We start from the raw sequence: 22,670 nt of genomic DNA, 5'->3' as shown, positions 1-22,670 counted from the left end.
AGCGGGATAGGGCGGGAAGGCGGGACTGGGGCGGGGAAACTGGGCCATGGGAAGGGAGGCGGAGCCAGGGAGGGGATGCCAGGCTTGGACTGGGCAGCGGGATAGAGCGGGGAAGCCGGGCATGGGCGGGGCAGTGGGGGCTAGGGCGGGGAGTAGGAGGCAGGGTGGGGAAGCGGGAGGCGGGGGAAAGGGAGGGCGGGGGGCGGGGCCAGGATGCGGCCTGGGGGGCTGGGGACCAGAACCTGAGCGGGAAGGCAGGACCTCTAGTGCCGAACCGGGCGTTGGCTAGTAGGCAAGACTAGGACCGGAAGGCAGGAAGAGGCCCGTTCCAAGGACGCTCGGCCTTAAGGGCATGGAAGTCTGTGGTCCTGACAACGGCCCACAGGTTTGTGAGGAACTTGAGTCCAAAGGTTACGTTCTTTCGATTCGGCACCACCTTCCGCGATTATTCTTCCTGTTTTTGCAGTGTTCTGGGGTTGCAGAGCTTTTCCTGAGGCCACAACCCAGCCACAATCCTAACCTTACCCTGTTAGACTTCACCATCAAGGCGTCTGGAAGCCTGGGAGTTTAGAACGCGAAGAGCCTTAAATGCCTTCTCTAATCCCTGCATTTCTATTCGAGGAAGCTAAAGCTTCAGTGGTGAAATGGTTTGTGTAGACAGCCCATATCGAATTGGCTTGGCCCAGAACTACTTTATCTTTGGAGGAAAAACAACTTGTGTTATCTTTTCAGCAATTAAATATCACATAGCGATTTCTTTTTTTTTTTTAATTTTTTTTTCAACGTTTATTCATTTTTGGGACAGAGAGAGACAGAGCATGAATGGGGGAGGGGCAGAGAGAGAGGGAGACACAGAATCGGAAACAGGCTCCAGGCTCTGAGCCATCAGCCCAGAGCCCGACGCGAGGCTCGAACTCGCGGACCGCGAGATCGTGACCTGGCTGAAGTCGGACGCCTAACCGACTGCACCACCCAGGCGCCCCTCACATAGCGATTTCTTAAGCAACCTCTCATCGTGTGATCCGCCCCCTTTCCTCCCTGACCACATCACCTATTACTGGGCATTTCTCCTATATTGATGTTTATTTTCTCCTCTTAGAATGTAAGCTCCGTCTGCCTGAAGTCTGGCACTTGGTTGGTATTTGTTGAGTGAAAGAATGCCTGATTATGCTAGCATTAAGCAATATTTTAGAGAGAAAAAAAAGATGCTCTCTCTACAAACTAGAGAGGAATTATTAACAGGATCATTTTATTTACATTAATAAATGCCTTAGCTCTGAGACTTCTGAAACTTCAATGAACATATGAACCACTTGTGGATCTTGTTAAAATGCAGGTTGATTTAACTGGTCTGATTCAACTGGGTCTGGAGATTTCTGCATTTGTAACAGAATACACAGAGAATGCCCGGGGCCTCTGACTCTGAGACCATACTTCGAATAGGAATGCTTCAGCTCCATCTAGACCAAGTTTGGGGGAATATTTTGCTTGGTATTTATGATGCCCACTGTCTTAGTCTGTTTGGGCTGCTTTAACAAAAAACCACAGACTGAGTAGTTTATAAGCAACAGAATTTTACTTCTCACATTATGGAGGCTTGAAGTCAAAGATCAAAGTGCCAGCATTATCAGGCACTCTTCTGGGTTAGAGACTTCTAGTTGTGCCCTCCCATGTTGGGAGAGGGAGAGAACTCTCTGGAGCCTCATTTATAAGGGTGCTAATCCCATTCATGATGTTTCCATCATGATTTAGGCACCTCCCAAAGGCCACATCTCCTAATACTAATACATCTCCTAATACATCTCTAACTCCCCTTTGGGAGTTAGAATTTCCACATCTGAATTTTGGCGGGGGTGGGGGGGGCGCAGACATTCAAACATTAGCACTCACTATATGAAAGGCACCTAGTCATTGCAAGCATGCAAGGATGAATAAGAACTGATCTTTGCTGTGTAGGGGTTTATGGAGTAGGACAAAACATAATCCAGTTCAGTAACTATTTTTTAGTAGCCATCACTGGTTGGGCCATCCATGAAATGGACCCAGCAGGGGAGATTAGCATGCAAAACAGGCTGTTGTGTGCTCTTGGGATCAACCTCTGTGAAAGGGAGGGGGAGGAAACAGGATTGAGCAGAGGGAGAGATTGATCTGTGATGTCATCCTAACAAAGGCTTCAGGGGACCTCTGGGAGCTGGGATGGCCTTTGAGAGGGAGGGATCGTGAGTTGATATGAGTGGCTAGGCCTTCACCTCCCAACATTGATTGGTCGTTGGATACACACCACCCCTGGAAGGAGACATGATTTGAGCTTGTCCATTTCTTTAACTGAGGCATTCTCCAAAGAGGGCTGACAGTTAAAGGGTTTTGCCAGCACTGCTCCCAGCAGCAAGGAGGGATGGGGCTAAGTCTTCTGTTCCTAAAGGGGGATATGATCAGAGCTTCAAAGTCAGCATCCACCATAGTACCTATCCTTCTGAGGCACCTTGCTAGTCGCTTGGAGACTAAAGATGTTTATTAATTCACTAAATATTATTGAGTGCCATTATGTCTATGCAACCCTGTCATGCACCGGGATACAGACCTGAATAAGACCGATATGCCCCCCGCCCATGGTGCTTACAGTCTATGAGCGATTAAACAAGCATTGATCAAACTATCATGTAACTAAGTACTAAAATTGTGGTCATCCTTATCAAGGAGACCAGTGGATTTACAGGTGAGTAAACAGAAACTTAGTTTAGACTAAGTTTGAAGGAAATTCTCTCTTAAGGAAGTTATAATCATGACCTGCAAGATAAGAGGGAATTCATTTGGACAAAACTGGGGCATGGGGACTCACAGGCTAGTATGAGAGGTAAGAGGATGATCGGTAAAATATATTTTAAAACCCAGTATATAAATCTTACATAGGCACACAGAAAGCAAATGAGCAGTGCCAGTTTCCTTGGTAAAAATCTTGTGCCTATCCAAGTATATCCTTGAACATCCAAGTATATGTTGGTCCCCACTATGTCCTCTGGTGAGTTTTTAAAGCCAAAAAACAAAACAAAACAAAACAAACCCAATGTAGGGTAAGGGGTGAGTAAGTCCAAAGCCAAGTGTGAACTGAAGTGGCACTCAGAAGCTAAGGCTGCATTTTGTAGGTCAAAACAGGAAATTAATAGCCCAAGTAAAATAATTTAAGATGCTAGAACTATGATGTAATGAGAACAGAGGGTGAGTGTGCAGCACAAGCTATGCACTTCGGGCTCCTGGCAGGCATTGTGTATTTCCTTCCTTTTTCCTCTAGAGCAGAAAGGTCTGCCAGTTTCCCTTTAAAGGCCACAAACTTGCCAATTATTCTATGAACTATTCTATTTCCAATTCTAATTATTCTAGGAACTATGGCTAACACTTCCCCACCCTCTCACACTTTACCATCGCCTCTATCCTGCCCCTTACCTACGTTTTCACCACAGAACTTATTACCATCCGTATGTGTGTAAATATATATATTTCCAGATATATAAGTATGAAATGGTGGTAATCATTACCAAAGAGAGCAACGAGGTTATTAGAGCACAGATTCTCTCTCTCTTCCACTAGAAAGTAAGCTCCTTATTTTCTTCACTGCTATACCTTGAGAAGCACCTATCACTACACAAATATTTATCGAATAAATATATGAATGACAAAGCAAGCTTGTGAATAGATACGGGATTAGAACAGATACAATTAAATTTATGGTTGATTAAGCTATAATTGGGTCACTGATGAGAATTTAGACCATTTGTTCTTGCCCAGAACACAGCCCCCTTCCAAGGAAGGCTGTCATGTTACATCTAATCCTATCATATCAACCCCTGACTCAAAGGCAATTGTCCATAGACTGCAAAGTCTTTTAGTAGATAGCTTGTCCTGAAGCATTGCCTAAGAGACGCCATATGTAAGATGGTGACTGTGGCAGAAATTGTTCACTAGCTGAGTGCTAATAACGTTTCTCAGTATCCTTCTACCTTTCTGTCTTCTCACAGAGGCTATAAAACTCAATACTCACTTTCCCAACCTTCATGGCAGCTACGTGTAGTCACGTGACACAGTTCTGGTCAATAAGATGTAAGCAGAAGCCTGTGTGTGTGCATGTGAGCATGTGGTGGATGCGAAAGGAGAACTTGCTAGCCTTGACCCTTCTCCAGTCTTCCTGCCTGAACTGTAGACTCATGATACAGTAGTCCTCCTGCAACCACGAAGCAACATGATTGAGGATAAAAAAGCCAACAGCTAAAAATGGAAGAATAAAAAGAAACCTTAAGGAGTCAATGTTAGCATCAAGCGGCTGGACCAATGTCTGCAACCACCAACCTCTGGACTCTTGTTTTAGGAAAAAAATAACAAAACCCTATTGATTTAAGGTACTGCCAGTTTGGTTTTCTGTTAGTTGACCTGAACTTTTTTTCGCACTCCTTGTTAGGACACCCTAAATAAATTCTCATTCAGAGAGCTGGAATGTAAACCACAAGAATGGATGGGGTTAAGTGGGAAAGAAAAAAAAAAAAAAAAGCGAGAGAGAAGCAACTGGGACACCTGGGTGGCTCAGCGGGTTAAGCGTCTGACTCTTGGTCTCGGCTCAGGTCATGATCTCATGGTTGGTGAGGTCAAGCCCTGAGTCAGGCTCTTCGCCAACAGCGTGGAGACTACTTAGGATTCTCTCTCTCTCCCAGTCTCCCTGTCCCTCCCTGTTCCCTGCATGCTCCCTCTCTCTCTCTCTCTCAAAATAAATAAATAAATTTTTTTTAAAAAAAAGGAAAGAAAGAAAAGGAAAAAAAAAGAAAAAGAAAGCAGCCAACTCAAGGACAGAAAGTAGAACTTTAAACAATTTTTTTAAAATGCTTATTTTTGAGAGACAGACAGAGTGCAAGCAGGGAGGGACAGAGAGAGAGCGAGACATGGAATCCGACGCAAGCTCCAGGCTCTGAGCTGTCAGCACAGAGCCCGACGCGGGGCTCAAACTCATGAACTGTGAGATCATGACCTGAGCTGAAGTCAGCCACTTGACTGAGCCACCCAGGCGCCGCAGGAAGTAGAACTTCAGCATACGAAGCAAAGGTGATCTGTCATTGAGGGGGAACAGGAGGCCCCAGTGTTGGGGCTGCAACAGTCTCCAGAAGCTTGCTGGCCCTGCTGTGTACCCTGACCAGTGCTCCTTCCCTGTGGCCCCTGAGGACCGGCACACTGGTGACTTTCTCCTCTTCTGACTTTCCGGCACATCTTCATCCAAATCCCTGGTCACTAAAGGTAACCTGAGTGTCTCTGTCCGTGGCAACTAAAAAAAGCTCACTTAACCTAATTTCTAGCCATTGTGGTCAGTCTCTTAAAGAACAGCTACCATATCTTTCCAGAAACCATTTCTCAATGTCAGACAAAACACTGAGCTGTTGGATGACTACTGCTGAAAAAAACCCAAGAGACGTAAAGAAGCTGCAGTTTGTCCCCAGGGCCTCTGACTTCCTCTTTCAGTGCTTCTGCCTCTCTGAGTGCTTCCTCTCACCACACGAATGTCCAGTGCCCTCTTGCTGCTTTTTACTCTTTTATTTTTTTTATTTTTTGAGACAGAGAGGGCTCCAGTGAACGAGGGGCAGAGACAGAGAGAGAGAAAGAGAGAGAAGTGGGGCTCATCCGAAGCGGGGCGCGTGTTTCACCCAAAGCAGGGCCCGAGGTCACCTGATGTGGGACTTGAACTCCCGAACTATGAGATCATGACCTGAGCCAAAGTCAGATGCTTAACGACTCCCCATCTTGCTGCTTTTTAGATACCAAGAGTTCTCCTACATTGAGAGTACCTAGAACTGCCCTGGCTCACAAGGCTTCAGCTTAAGGCTTCTCTGTACCTTGATCTTTAACCAACATTTAGGTAAACTGTTTTATAATCTGCAGGCACATGCTCTTAGCTGCCTTTGAGTAAAGATGGATAAACAGCTTATAGACATCAGCATTTGGTAACTATTCTAGCGTTGGCACCCTTAGGTATTTTAGCATTATAACATTCCCTAACTAGCAAAACAATGGATTTGCAAGACTGTTGTCTTTTTCTTGAGTCAACACATCATCAGATGTTTTTTAAGAGAGACTATACAGTGCAATGTGCCCAGTGTGAAGTGTCTTGACGCCGGGCTACCTGGCTTCAATGCATCGGTCACCGTTAATTAGCCATGTGACCATGGGCAAGTTACTTCGCCTCTCTGTGCCTCAGTTTTGTTACCTGTAAAGTGGAGATAGAATAGAGTGTACCACACAGGATTATTGTGAAGGTTAAACGAGATCATTATGAACAGTGCTTAGCCCCATGCCTGACAGGTAAGTAGATAAACATTAGCTGTGTATTATTATATGCCAGATACCCTCTGCCATAGGGATGTAAAGAAGAATAAGGTATAATTACTTCTCGGAAGGGACTTACTCTATGAGGCAGAGGATTGTAAACAAAAATCGTGTTACAGATTTGTCTTGTCATAGAAGTTCCTGTTAGCTGTGTGGGAACAGAGCAGGGATGTTCTGTTCAAAGAGCAATCCGGAAATTCCTTCCGAGAGGAGGGGACCTTTGAACTAAACCTTGAATCCAGTTTCTAGTCTCACCTGGGGGTCCTAGCCACCACCGACTAGTGGTGAAGAAAATAAAATAGAAAACTTTATCAACGTGTGGGGGCCAAAATGGGCCGCTTTGGCATGAAAATTATTTTTGAGTTAAAAAGCAATGAAACGCCTCGGGCGCCCGGGTGGCTCAGTTGGTTACGTGTCTTGATATGAGCTCAGGTCACAATCTCACTGTTCGTGAGATGGACCCCCACGTCGGACTCTGTGCTGACAGCGTGGAGCCTGAGTCTGCGGGAGATTCTCTCCTCTCTCTGACCCAACCCCAAAATAAATATTAACCAAAAAAATATGAAAAGGCAGCAGATTCGGGAACCACTCTTTTCTTCCCCACAAGTGCCTACGAGAAGTGAGATGGATCTGCTCCAGGAAGACAGTTCTCCCCGTAGATAATGATGTCATGACATGAGCTAGATTGGCAGACAGGAAGGAACCTCGCAAGGCCTGTTTGATCAAACTCCTCTGTGGCCCAGTTGCTTCTGAGAAGCTGAGCAAACATCTGTTTCCCAACATTTGCTCTTTTTCATCTTCCCGTGAATTGAATTCTTTCCCTTTGAAGACCCCTACCCACTTCTCCTTAGTTCAGAATGACATCCATACCTCATCCTGCCTGACTGTCTTTGGAATGTCTATGTCTGTGTGGATTCCTCATATGCCTTAAATTAAAATTGATTTTCTCCTGTTAATCTTCTCATGTCAGCTTGATTCTTAGTCTGGCTGGAAGGACCTTGAAGGGGACAAGAAATTCTTTCTTCCCAACAGGTATGTATTTTTCCTATCAACTAAAATAAAATGACTGTACCTTTCATTGATTGCAGTGAACATTTCAACGTACATTTCGATGATTGCAAATAATAAATCTGTTAGCATCATCAGCTTGCATTTCCCCTGTTTTTGCCTTTATAGCCCCTGTACCTACAGACCCCCAAATTCTGCACCTCCCCTATACCCCATTCCTTACTCATTCACGTCAGGGTAAGTACATCAGCAGGTTGGTAGAAGATCATAACAAGAATTTGCTTTTTTCTAAATTGAGATAGAGTTGATATATGCTGTCTATCAATTATATCAGTTACAGGTTAATCAACTTTATGTTACAGGTATACAGCATAATGATTCCATATTTGTATATATCGTGAAATCATCACCACAATAAATCTAGCTAGTGTCTGTCAGCATACCGAGTTACAGGTTTTTTTCCTTGTAAGAACTTTGAAGATTTGCCCTCTCAGCAACTTTTGAATACAGTATTATTAACTATAGTCACTGTGCTGTATATTACATCCCCATGACATTTATTTTATAGCTGGAAGTTTGTACTTTGACTCCCTCCACTCATTTCACTCCTTCTGCCCACCCACCCCCTGCAACTACCCATCTGTTGTCTGCATCTACAAAGAAGCTTGTTTATTAAAATTAAAATATAATGAAGCCAACACTAACCCTTAGGCTAAAAGTGGGAGGAACAATTTAATCATGACCTAAGTGGAGACAATAGAATAGTTTTTAAAAATTGCATCAATGTAAGAGGAACAGTAATGATGGAAACAGAAAAAACTGCAGAGTCCTGAGAGGCAAAATGGTTCAGTGTGTCCCCAGCAGAGCCCCAGAGAGAATGTCCATTCCTGGTTATGCTCACATTCAGCCCCTTTGCCAGAGAATACAGGGGTGGGAAAGCAGACTGCCTGGGTTCAAATCCCAGTCCCGTGTAGTAGCCCTGTGATCCTGGGGAAGTTATTATACCTCTGTGTGCCTCACTTTCCTCCTCAGGGAAATGTGGATAATAGTGATACTCACCTCAACAGGGCAGATGTGAGAGTTGAGCGAATACATGAGAGGGTAGCACAGGGCCTGGTCCTGAGAGGGCACATGAGAAATTACAGTCCACCTTTCTTTTCCCGGCATCAACTAGTTACCGTTTCCTCCTCTTTTCTCTGGCCCGCAGTCCCAGGGCACCCAGGAGTTGGCATGTGATGCGGGCAGAACTAGGCCTTCCTGTGGCCATTTTGGGGGTACTTGGCACTGAGCAGGCTGAGAAAGGAGGTAAGGACTGGCCCCAAACGGAATTCCCAGAAGCAGGCCTGGGAGAGTAAGAGAACTGACGACCTAGCCACGCCTCTGGGAAGCAGAAAGGCAAATTAGGAAAATCCGCTTCAGGAAGAGGACAGTTGGTGTCCAGCACAGTTTTTGTACACGTTCTAGACACAGCGCCTCAGGAAAACTGGAAATCAGAGGAGACATTCAGGAGGTGAATGGGCCCCATATCTGACTGAGCGAGGATGAAGACAAAACCCTTGTTGGCAGGGCTCAACCTCACGGAAACAAGATTTCGAACTTCTCTCTTACTAGTGCCTCAAAATTTTCGGCAACTCCCTAGTTTCATTACAAAATGGCGACCGTAATGATGACTGTATTAAATTTATTTTTATATTTCTTTTAGGGAAAGGGATGAACATTCAGAAATAATAATCTGTTGATGGTAAAAATTGTTCTCATCTTCTCTGTGGAAGAATTGCGCGGGTTTTAAATCAGAGCCCAGAAGTTTAAACAGCTACTAGCAATGAATTTCCTTTTTAGAAAGTGTTACATTGTAATCGTTACGTCATTATCACTTCAAAAGGTTTGTTCTTTCAACTTTGTGGTTTAAAATGTCTGTGTTAATTTGTCAGCAGTGAAAAGGAGCTGGGGAGTTCGCTGAACTGTAATTGTGGTTTTTAGCGAGAATACTCGGGAGAATCCTCGCATTGCTTGAGTCCGAATGAACGTCAGCAGACTCTTCTCTTTTCAACGTACGAGCCTGAAACACAAAAGAGACTGGGCATATGATCCATTTTTAAGTGATGAAGATTTGGATTTAAAAAATCTGTAAACCCAGTCCCTTTTTCAGGTTAGGGAACAAGAAGGAGAAAAAGGTCAGAAGATGTTTTAAGAGTCTAGACTTGCCAATAGCTACCTGTGGCTACCGAGCACTTTTAATGTGCTCGGATTCGGGCACGAATTCTGGATACGGACGACTCAGTACAAAAAGAAAAAGTAAAACATATCATTAATATTTTAAACGTACGGATTACACGCTGAATGATCATGCCTGGAATATAGCGAGTTAAAAAAGGGTTCTCAAAATTAACTATACCTGGTTCTTGGGGCACCTGGGTGGCTCGGTCGGTTAAATGTCCGACTCTTATTTAGGTTCAGGTCATGATCTCACTAGTGAGTTCCTGAATTCGAGCCCTTTGTTGGACTCCACACTGACAATGCAGAGCCTGCTTGGGATTCTCTCTTTCTCCCTCTCTCTCTGCCCCTCCCCCATCTTCTCTCTCTCTCAAAATAAATAAATGAACTTAAAAAAATTTACACCTGTTTACTTACCTTACACCTTTTCATACTTATTTAAGTATGAAAATTTAAAATCACGCACACACACACACACACACACACACACACACACGGCTCACACTAAAATCTACCTGACTAGCAGCGCCTGGGTGATTCAGTTGGTTAAGCGTCTGACTCTTGGTTTGGGCTCAGGTCACAATCTAAGGGTCGGTCCCTGAGATTGAGCCCTGCATCCAGCTCTGTGCTGACTTTGCAGATCCTGCTTGGGATTCTCTCTCTCTCTCCCATTCCCTCTGCCCCTCCTCTCTCTCTCTCTCTCTCTCTCCCATTCCCTCTGCCCCTCCTCTCTCTCTCTCTCTTTCTCTCTCAAAATAAATAAAAATAAAACTTAAAAAAAATAAAAAGAAAAAATCTACCAGACTAAACACGAAAGTCCTTTATTTCCGTTATTTTCTTTGCATATGTGTGGACACCACGCTGGTCTCAGGCTCTTCTGCTTGGATCCTGCAACAGCCTGCTATCTGCAACTCCTTCCTCACTTCCCCACTTTCTGCTTGCTGCTGAGATCTTCCTCAGTCAGCATTTCCCTGCTAGAGACTGACAATGACTCCATCCTGCTAAGTGTAAGGTTTCAGGTCTTCTGCCTGGTCGTCCTTTGCATTACCAATAAGCTTTGAAATTAACTCTTGTTTTAGACCAAACAATAGAATTTGTTGGAAAGGATACCAGGGCCTTTCAGGAGGTCCAAAGATTGGGCCTTGGGAAAGGAGGCAGGGATAAGGAGAGCACCGTGGGCTAATTCAGGAGAGTTATTTCATTGCTGTCCTGTTCCCATGCTCGTGGTTAAAAAGGCTACCGGTTGGCCTCTGATTTTTACCTATGAGGCTGTTTCAGCTACTGGTAGAATGACACTTGTCACATTCTGATTCTAAAGTGGAGATGTCCAGCTTGGGGGCCCTGGTCTTTTAATTTTTTTTTTCAACGTTTTTATTTATTTTTGGGACAGAGAGAGACAGAGCATGAACGGGGGAGGGGCAGAGAGAGAGGGAGACACAGAATCGGAAACAGGCTCCAGGCTCCGAGCCATCCACCCAGAGCCTGACGCGGGGCTCGAACTCACGGACCGCGAGATCGTGACCTGGCTGAAGTCGGACGCTTAACCGACTGCGCCACCCAGGCGCCCCTTGGGGGCCCTGGTCTAATACTGTATCTAATACTCCTTTTAATTTTTCACATTGCAGTTGGCCTGAGCATACGGGCTGTCTCAATACTCACTGACTGATATCACGGTAGTAACAGGAAATTGTTGTTTGCTTTACCTTTTAGGAAGCACTTGGAAATAGCCATTATATTCCTGAATTCTCATAACTGCACGCTGTTTATTATCATTCTGTAGACATACCAACAGAAGTGCAGATCAGCGAACTGACTTTCCCGAGGTCCCAAGCCAGGTGATTTGGTTGGCTCATCCTGAAGGCTGGGCTCTTGGCCACATGTCTGGGACCCTTTCCACTCTTGCATGCTTCTTGCTACTCTCTTTCCTCAGGAAAACCCCTTGGCTCTGACCTTGCAGAAAGCGTGTCAGAAGTTGTCAGACATCATCTGCTTTTTATCAAAGGTACTTTGGATGTGGGAGGAGGAAAGTGGTGAGCTGTACTAAATAGATGAGTCATTGTCTCAAGATTGAGGAAGCCAAGATTTGTATCTTGGGGACTTTTCAGGAGGATGGTGAGTTTCTTGACATTAAAAACAAACAAGTGAAGGAAAAGAGGAAAACAGACTTCAGGTTTTTATTTTCCCTTTTTCCTTTTGATGCACATTCTTCTTATTACATTTCTCACCTGCACATTTCTTACTGATCTTAACAATTTCTTGTTAAAAATGCCCGGCGTTGTTGTAATTTACTTAGTTTTTATAGCATTATAGAAATTGACATTAATTGACAACCTCTGGAGAGGTGTTTGTACATATGCTTTACAAGGCAGTCTTTCTTTCTTTTTCTTTTTCTTTCTTTCTTTCTTTCTTTCTTTCTTTCTTTCTTTCTTTCTTTTAATTTGAGAGAGAGGAAGCATGCACCTGCTGGGGAGAGAGGCAGTGGGAGAGAGAGAGAGAGAGAGAGAGAGAGAGAGAGAGAGAGAGAATGTTAAGCAGCCTCCATGTTCAGCCCAGAACCCTATGTGGGGACTGATTTCACGATCCTGGGATTATGACCTGAGCCGCAATCAAGAGTCAGACGCTCAACCGACTGAGCCACTCAGGTGCCCCACAAGGCAGTTTTTCAACTCTTTTCCTACTAACATTCAGGTCTGCGCTTAATTGAATAAGCCTTGCTGAGGTTTATCACATTTTTCTTCCTTTTCTGCTTGGCTCTTCTGATTCTTCTCAAATACTCCACCCATTTGCAAGAAAGCATTCTGATCGGTGTCCTTATTTCCTGGCCGGGAAAGAAAGAACAATGAATCTTCTCAGCAGGAGACACTTGTGGATGAGTCACAGTCATAGCGTAACTTTTTTCTGCACATGTATTCTCCTTAAACATTCTCTTGCCAGCCTTTAAAAGTTTTGGGGGGGTATTTAGTATTATCTGTGAGAATCTGGAGAACTAGTTAGTATTAAGGTCTTGTTGGATAGAAGCTAGATAGGAGCAGTAGATAGAGGCAGCTGTCCCAAGTCCTTGAAGGGAACGACAGAGATAAGCTGGAAGCAAGGAGAGTGATAAATAGATTACACATTACAAGCCAGAGGACACAACATCCTGACCCTGTGGCTTCTAAGACCTTCAGCCTGACAGACCTAGAGTCACTCTCTAGAGACCTAGGGAGTACATATACACTCTCCTCTTCCACCTCTGCCCCAGGGTTACACCTAGACTCATTATATACGTTGGCATTGCAGGCACAGTCACCCCTCCCCCCACATTGAGGAAGGCTGCCATGATGGTTCTGGTACAAACATTCTAGAGTCAAAAACTCCCCCTCCCAACTTGTGGCAGGAGTCTCCCAAATGGTTGGAAGCAGCCTCTGTTAGAGATCATCCCACTGTCCCATCTCCTTCCAGCCCAGAGAGACCCAATAATATCCAATCCCAAAACACCTGTTCCACCTGGAACCTACTTGTTCTCCCACCATGAGAGTGCACTTTCGTTTTAATAAACTGCTTTGTGCTACTTTCCTTCTGGCTGGCTTTATCCAAGTGCAGATCCCCACGTAAGTCTTGTGGGAAATACAAGGGCCAAGACCTCCATTCACACAGTGCAGACCTCACCCCTGACATTCTGAACCGTTATTATTTTACTTGGTTGCTTGCTGTAGTGGGATGAATTAAGTCCTGTGTTGGGAAACCAGAGTAATTGGACGATGAATGTTATGTTCGAGTATAGTTTTATGAAGGTTTCTAGGCTCTTTAAAATACCCAATTTTGCCTCCTTCTGGAAGAGAACTATAATATTTTTACTTCAAAAAACTTTTAGGGGCATCTGGGTGGTTCAGTGGGTTGAGCATCTGACTCTAGATTTCAGCCCAGGTCATGACCCCATGGTTCATGAGATTGAGCCCTGAATTGGGCTCTGTGCTGACAACAATGGAGTATGCTTGGGATTCTCTCTTGTCCTCTCTCTCTGCCCTCCCCTGCTCGCTCTCTCTCTTTCTCTCAAAATAAATAAAAATAAACTTAAAATATTTTAATGAATTATACACAGAGAAAAGCATACATAAGAAAATATTAGTCATTTTCAAAACCTGAGTATACTAAGTAACCAGCACCCAGAAGAAACAGAACATTACAGCACCCTAGAATTCCTCTCATGGTCCCTGCCTGAAAGAGAAAGAAAAAAAAAAAGGTTTAGAAATGAGCTTAGAAACGGTAGCTTCCACGATATGCAAGGCTGTATCATTATAGAGTAAGTCTTTGGTTAAAAATGGTGTTCACTTCCCCTGATTCACTTATCTTTCAGATGTTTTAGGTATCTGGGAATTTCTAAATGCTCAATCTTGGAATCACTTGTTATTATCAGCCTTAATCTTAAAATGTCAGCTACAGATTGTCACTGTAAAGTCTAGCCACCTCTGTTACTTGGCAGTTACTAATTGTCTCCTATGCCAAACCCCTTGATGCAGTCTCTGGGTCTCAATTTTCCCTCTCTTTAGCCAAGACGAACCACTGTCCCGACTTTGGACGCCAGAGATGAGTTGCCTGTGTTTGTACTTCACATAAATGGAATTGGATTGTATGTACTCTTTTGTGTCTAGGTTCTTTCACTAACCATCAATCATTTTATAAGCCCACTTCGGATCCTCTGTCCCTCTCTGTCTCCCTGCCCCTGACCGTGCATGCTCACTCTCTCTCTCTTTCTCAAAAATGAATAAGCGTTTAAGAAAAAAAAGTTTTTTGATGTTTTTTTTTCAGTACATTCTCATGTAGAAAGCCTAAAATGTACAAAGATGCATAAAGAACCAAAAAAATAATATGCATAATCTCACCATCTATAGAGAACTACTATTAATTAAGACTTTCGGGTATTTTTTCCAATCCTCTTTGTATGAAAAAATTTTTTTTTAATGTTTTTTATTTATTTTTGGGACAGAGAGAGACAGAGCATGAACGGGGGAGGGGCAGAGAGAGAGGGAGACACAGAATCGGAAACAGGCTCCAGGCTCCGAGCCATCAGCCCGGAGCCTGACGCGGGGCTCGAACCCACGGACCGCGAGATCGTGACCTGGCTGAAGTCGGACGCTTAACCGACTGCGCCACCCAGGCGCCCCTGAAAATTTTTTTAAAGATTATTTATTTGAGACAGAGAAAGTGTGCAAGTGGGGGAGGGGCAGAGAGAAAAGGGACAGAGGGTCTGAAGTGGGTTCTGCACTGACAGCAGAGAGCCCGATGTGAGGCTCGAATCCCTGAACTTCGAGATCATGACCTGAAGTCAGATGCCTAACCTGAGCCACCCAGGCACCTGTATGAAATGTTTTACAAATTTACACAGCGAGGATGAGCTGAATAGTCAACTTTGAATTTTTCCTTCTTTTGGCTTAATATTATATTTTGACATTTTCTTTTTCATTAAATATTCTTCATAAATATCATTTTTTTGGAGCAGCAGGCAAAAGTCTATTGGAGTATAAGATTAGAAAGGAAAAATAGTAGGAAAGCTCTCTTTGCAGAGAGGGGACATTCGGAAGTGAATGCCCCATGAATATCATACTTAAAAACTGGATATTCTCATTTCATAAATGAACCATCATGTACTTACTCATTCTTCTGAGGGAATCTTTAAATTTTTAATTGCCAAACAGTTTTTTAATATATAAATCTTTTCCTGCACTTCTGATTACAGGGAGGTATCTAGATGTAACGTTACCTGCAAAACCATCTGAATGCCTTAGGTGTGCTCGATAATTATTTCCCAAAATATTTCAGGAGTATTATACCAGTTTATACTCCTAGTAGCAACGTTTGAAAGTGTCTCTGCTGTGTGTCCTTATTAGCATTGCTTCTTGTATCACCAAGAAAGGTTTCTGGGGGCACCTGGAGGGCTCGCTCAGCTAAGCGTCCAACTCTGGTTTTTGGCTCAGGTCATGATCTCACGGTTTGTGAGTTTGAGCCCTGCGTTGGGTTCTGTGCTGATAGCGCAGAGTCTGCTTGGTATTCTCTCTCCCTCTCTCTCTGTCCCTCCCCTACTCACGCTCTCTCTCTCTCTCAAAATAAATAAAGTTAAAAAGTTTAAGAAAAAACATTTAAAAAAAGAAAAAAAAAGGAAAGGTTTCTGGTTTAATGGGAAAAAAAATTGAATCCGCTCAACCTTCAAGTGAGGTTGAATATTGTCTCACGTGTGTTCTTGCCATCTGCATTTTTTCTGTTGCAAAATCAATTCATTTCCTTTGTCCCGTTGCATGATTTGTTAACCGTGATTTATCTGTTTATATTATTTCTCACTACTTCATCTCAGAAAGGAGGGGGTTTCTGTCTCCACTTAGAGACTGGGGGAAAGGGTTTGGCCTAGGAGACAACGAGTAACTCCCCAGGGACAGAGGTGGCTAAACTTCAAAGTGGCAATCTGTGGTTGACATTGAAAGACTAAGACTGGTAATAACAAGTGATTCTAAGATTGGGCATTGAAAAATTCCAAGATATCCAAGAGAAGTGATACCCTTCCTTCCCTCCTCCCTCTCTCCCTCCCTCCCTCCTTCTTTCCCTCTCTCCCTCTCTCTTCCTTCCTTTTTCCCTTCCTTCCTATATATACTTATTATGTGCCAATTACTGTTCTGGCTGCTAGGGATAAAGCAACTAAAACAAAGTACATGCCCCCATGGAACGTTCTTTCTGAAATGAGGTTGATTGAAGTATCATTTACATGCCGTAAAATCTGCCATTTTCAGGTGTACATTTCTATGATTTTGACGAACCTATAGAATGATGTAACTGCCACAACAATTCAGGTATAGTATATTTTCCATCACCAAAATCAAAAGCCCCTTTATACTCATACCCTCTATCCACCCCTAGCCCTTCATAAGCCCTGATCTTGTTTTTGTCTCTATAATTTAGCCTCTTCCTGAATGCTATATAAATGCAATCATTTACTATGTAGCATTTTGTGTCTGGCTTTTTTTCACGTAGCATAATGCTTTTGAGATTCATCCGTGTTGTTGCATCCGTCAGGCATTTGTTCTTTTTATTCCTGAGTAGGATTCCATTTCATGGATGCACGAGACATTTATCTGTTCACCGTTTGACGGTCATTTATGTTGTTTCCAGTTTGGGTTTATTATGGCTAAAGCTGCTGTAAACATTCACTGACAGGTTATTTTGTGTGCACACAGGTTTTAGTTTCTTTTGGGTAAGTACCTAAGAATGGGAGCATGAGGACATACAGTATTTGTTTAACTTTATGAGAAACTGCCAAACTAGTTTTCAAGTTGGCCAAACTCTTTTGCATTCCCACTAGCGGTAAATGAGAATTCCAGCTGCTCTTTCCTTATTCACACCAGTGCCTTTGCCAGTGTAAGTTTCTTTGTTTGTTTAATTTTACTGTAACCATTCTAATAGGTGTGTGAGCTTATATTTTATTGGAAAGCACCAATCTTTTGCCCAGTTCATCAGTGTGGTATTTCTCAATCTCCCATATTTCTTCTTAGATTGGAAGAGATGGAATCAGTCCATCGGGTTATGACAAATAGAGGACCCCAATCATTCTGATTGATGGTTCTCATTGTGGATTCTCTTCTGTGAAATTTAGGCAGAACTTTGCTGTTCACAAGCACTTAGGGTCGGGTATGCTATGTTTTAGGAGGGCATACTCATGCACTGAGCTGGGGAAGTAGGTGAGAAAAGCCTCTTAGTATGTTTCTGCTGATAACCAAAGGGCCTAGGGAATCCCTGAGAAAAGCTTTGTTCTAGGGTGACTAATCGCGATGCATTGCCGGTGAGGAGACTAGAAACCAGGACACAGTTTAGGAGGGTGTGTGGGAATCCAGTCCTGAGCTAACAGAGATCAGAACTAGGTTGTAGTATTGGTAAAGGCTGAATATGACTAAAGCCAAACGAAACCAAACAACAACAACAAAAAACGCACAAAAAAAAAAATGATTAGGGATGGATATGATAAAAGGATAATCTAAATTAGTAGCTGAATATTGGTGTGAGGGCAAATAAATGAGTTGGAGCGCTTGGAGTTTTACACTTAAGTGATAAGGGGAAGGATCCCAATAGCAAAGTGGAATAGCATTTCACAAAGTCTCCGTCTTGCTAAATCCAATGGTCAGGCAGTTTTCCAGATGCATTTTACTGACTTCTCAGCAAAACAGACATGCGCCAATTGACACATCAGATGCTTTTTTTGTTCTTTTCTTAACCTTAGGATACTACTCCCTCTTAAATCTTCTGTAACATTGCCTGCTCCTTTTCTTCTCCTTTGTTGGTTCCTCCTCATCCCCTCCACCTCTCAAGTTTTGTGTCCTTAGCCTGAACCTTTTCCTTGGCCTTGACTTGCATATTTACCTACTGAATACCTCTGCTCTGGTGTTTAATAGGTACCTCAAACTTAGCATATCCACTGCCAGTCTCCTGGTCTTCATAATCCCGCACCCATGTCTCCTACACTTGTCCTCTTTTATTCCAAATGCTCAGGCCCCAAATCATGAGATCAGTCTTGACTTCTCTTCCTCTCAGATCTACGTCATACTCGTTAGCATATGTTTTTGGCTTTCCTATGCTCAGAACCTGACCATTTCTATCTGCTTCTATTGCTACCATCATGGGCTGAGTCACCAACTCTAGAAGCTTTATTTTTCTCACCTGTAGAAAGGGAATAATAATTACTAATGATGATGATGATGATAATAATAATAATATCTTTTTCATAGAATTGTATGAAGAATAAATGAGATAGCCCATGTAGTATAGTATAGCATCTTGTACCTAGTAAATTAAAGTTATTTATTATTTCTATCACTGATAGAAAGAGGTATTCCTTATCAAAAAAAGCTATGTAAAGTTACATTTCAAAAAGATTTTCCCTATTCCATAGTCCCAAAGTTGGATCTATTATTTTTTAGTTGCTCCTTTTAAGGATGTGACTGTTTATTCTGTAATTGTGGTTTCTTAAAGGGAAGTTGCACAACGTACTTTATTTGTGCTGACCATTTAAGAAATTTCTAAGTTGTTATGAGGAGTCAAACATTATATCTGAATAACCTAAAGCATGGCTTAAAAACAGGAATTTCTGGGCGTTAAGAGTTAGCATGTTTCTGAATTGTTGTTGAGCTGTTCTTTTTGTTTAGAATAGAAGAAGAAATTCTTTGGGTTGGCACCCCATTCCTCTGTTTTCAGACACTAGAACATGCAATATTTCTTGTCTCCCTTGCCTCTAAATTGAGGCCTCTAATCCTTGCACTGCATGATCCTTTATTAAAAATTAGAGAATGACTTTGTTATCTTTTATTTGATAGGAAGCCCTATATAGGGAGAACTGTTTTTTAAATTAGCTACTGTTATCAAGAAAGAGAGGCTATAATTGCTCTTATTCAAACTTCCTTAACCATTTCATTTCAGAAGATATGAGGTGTAGAGTTTGGAAAGATGTCCAACATAAGTTTTCTGTTGGCTACTAAAAAAGTCTTTATTGACTTATTCTAGGATATGGGGTATGTTTCTCGTCATGATTTAAAAAATAAAAAAAGATGGGACACCTGGTGGCTCTGTCGGTTGAGCATCCAACTTCGGCTCAGGTCATGATCTCACCATTCTGAGTTCGAGCCCTGCACCAGGCTCTGTGCTGACAGCTCAGGGCCTGGAGCCTGCTTCACATTCTGTGTCTCCCTCTCTGTCTCTGCCCCTCCCCCGCTCATGCTCTGCCTCTCACAAAAATAAATAAACATTAGGAAAAAAAATTTTTTTAAAATGTTCACTACCCCAACCTTTTTCTTGGTAATCCTTGTGAAAATTGACTGCCTTTAGAAGAGGCTGATCAGAATGTGGGACAAACTAGATACTAACAGTGATGCTAAGTGGCAATGAGAGAGCTCCACATGTCCCTGGAGATGAGAGAGTGGGACTGTCGTAAAGTCTTAAAGTCTTAAAAAGCCTGGTATGCACGGTCAAATATTTGAGGGAACACATCACAGAACTATGTTGATTTCTTGGAAGTTCTTTTGACATGTGGACTTTCTTGAGTGGCTGTGATAATTGCTATCACTATGTGTTGGCTAAAATTTACCAGCTCGGTGTTGGGAATGTATATTGAGAGGAAGCTATGCCAGAACCCACTGTGCTTTGGTTTAAGGTCCAAACAGTCACCATATTCGAGCTATGATTCAGATAAGAGCTCTGCCTTTTTCTTGTTATACGTGTCTAAGGAAATCATAAAGCTTTAAGCATGAGCACAGCTACTTAATTTCTATGATCGAAAAACATAATTAGAAGAAAAATCAAAGAAATATGAATAATTAAATAAAATTAACATTTTCTTCCCTGTTTCATAAATACTGGCTTTTCATTCATTCTTCATGGAAAAAAAACTTTTGAAATTTCTTTCTAAATCCAAAGACTTTATGCCCCCAACTCTCACATGTTATGCAATTTCGGGCTTTGAGAATTCTACCCAATCCTTGAGGCAAAATCCCTAACATTTTTCTTACAACGTTCTGACTGCTGAAGATTAAAATTCTTGCCTATTTTTTCAGCCCTCCCTCAAAGCTGACTTCTAAGGTAATTCTCAGAGGTTCTCATTCCCTCTTATGGAAACTTCTGTTTCTCTTTGTTCCATAGGGGAGTAAAAGAGAGATTGTATCTGCCTATGAAAAGCTTTAAAGTTGCCTGGGTAAAATCTTATTGATAATGTCTAACTAATCAGGAAATACTTTCTCTTTTCTCTTAACTTCAGCCTCTGCTTTATTATTTTCCTAATGTACATTGAATAGTCTCTCCAGCCACATCTCTCAGAGGTTAAATTCGAAAACATAGTTAAATTTAAGCACTACTTTTTATAAACAGCAATATTTGAAAACATATATAAGGGATATCACCATATTGGCCCATTTTATCACATAAAGGCAGATGCAGTATTCCACATTTTGCTTGAGTATTTATTATCTTTCTCCCTTCCAGTTTTGTCTGTTTTTGTTAACTTCCATATTCTCACCACCTAGAGTAGTACCTGATACCTAAAACACAATACAAAATAATTGAGTGAGTGAATTAATATCTTTTCCTTCCTTTGTACCTTCTAAAGATATTAATGGTCATACCGTATTGTATTACATTTAAAAGATGGGTTTTAGTGAGAGGTAAGATGTTCCAAATAAGAGACCTATATACTTTAACTATTGCTAACAAAAAGATACAATTATGTGATAGATGCATCTTATGTTCTGAGAATTCCACACAGGAAAACTTAAGAAGGTATATTTATTTTATATGTCATACGAATATAACGTTTAGTCACAAAAAATAAATTTGTACAAGAGTTAGAAATTCTGGGCTCTAGGACCAGCTCTCTCCTTAATTATGTCTCGTACCGTGAGCAAATTTACTTTTACTTTTCTGGACTTGGACCCATTAACAGTGCCCGCCAGACTATTAAATATCTCCATTATCTTCACTTTGTCATGTTCTTATTGAACCCTGGTGAATGCATCTATGTGTCTCCCCACGTACCACATTATATCGAAGAGATCTACTTATGCATGTTCTTCCCACAAGATTTAAGAAACTTGGACTCCACCCTATAAAAATAATAGCTACTACTTTTTAGTACTTTTAAGTGTCCTATCCTACTAATTGAATATTTTTTTAATGTTTATTTATTTTTGAGAGAGAGCATGAGTGGGGCAGAGGCAGAGAGAGGGGGAACAGAGGATCTGAAGAAAGTTCCTCGCCGACAGCAGTGAGCCCGATGTGGAGCTCAAATCCATGAACCGTGTGATCATGACCTGAGCTGAAGTTGGATGCTCAACCCATTGAGCCACCCAGGTGCCCCTGCCTAATTGAATATTTTTAAGAAAGCCATTAAATAGGTATATCTAACTCCATTTTATAGAAGAAAAATGTTTAAAACTTTGAGAACTTAATCAACATGCCCCAGATCTGTAAACATCTGGGATTCCAACCTCTACTTTGACACCAAGGTCTCTGTTCTTCCTCACCTTACACTAGACCCTACTGCCTCTGTAAAACATGCTGAATACCTACCAAGTGCCAAATACTAATATATTGACTGTAATCCTGAAAACAACCTTGCACAGTAGATAATGATTATCCTCAGCCTACATCATATAGATCAGATAACTGATGCTTAGAGTTGAGAAGTAGTCTCCTTCTCAACCATGCAACTAGTAAATTCTGAGTAGTCTAATACTTCTTTCTGCAAATTATCATATTTGATATTTATATTTTTCTTCATCCTCTACCCACTCATGTTCCGTTTGCTTTTAGCCAGCACTTTAGCTGGTTGGAATTCTTTGTATGGTTGAATGATTTTATTTGGTTGAGTTGTTTTTTTGTTTTTTTTTTTTTACGATTGTTCCTAAAGGGTCTGAGCCCTTAGTGGTCCTACCTCTATTGAGCTATTCTGGTCTTTCACAAAATTTGTCACTGAATAGGAAAATCCTGACAGTTGTTCCGTGCCCCCAAATAATTTGCTGGAGCTGAGTTGAGTTGATGTGCTCCAGGAAGGAGACCACATTTGTAAAAATACCTTAACTTAGAGTCATCCCGTATGTGATCACATTTATGGTAATTAACAGTCATTCTCTAGGACCCATGTATCTTTGTTACAAGCCAGGCAAGTGAATCAAGTGGGAATATCACAGGAGTCACATTCCAACCCCAACATTTTCCAAGTGTTTCATGGTGGGTGATCTCTGTAATTTCCTTAGGGGCATATTATTGTTTTCAGTTGCTATTTTGGAAGGAAGAAGCAGAGGGGTTCCCACTTAGTTTAGTCTTTTCTACCATAATATACCTTATTCCATGGTCATTGAGTTGATTACAAAGTTTGGTCAAAAGTTGGTCAAAGAGTTGATTACAACTCTTTCAACTATGTACTCATGAACTGGAGAAGCAGTCACAGTTTCACAGACAAATTCAGGCCAAGACTTTATTTTCATCTCCCTCTTTGACCTCTTCATAGATGGTCCAGAGAAGGATTCTGGTTCCACAGTGATTGGGATCTGCTCAGATCCAATCTAATAATGGACTCCATTTTCGCACTG

Source organism: Lynx rufus, unplaced genomic scaffold (assembly GCF_022079265.1).
Source record: "Lynx rufus isolate CCGP_SWC_20201006 ecotype Redwood Valley unplaced genomic scaffold, mLynRuf1.p SCAF_6, whole genome shotgun sequence".
Lineage (NCBI taxonomy): Eukaryota > Metazoa > Chordata > Mammalia > Carnivora > Felidae > Lynx > Lynx rufus.
This window is presented reverse-complemented; position numbering follows the sequence as displayed.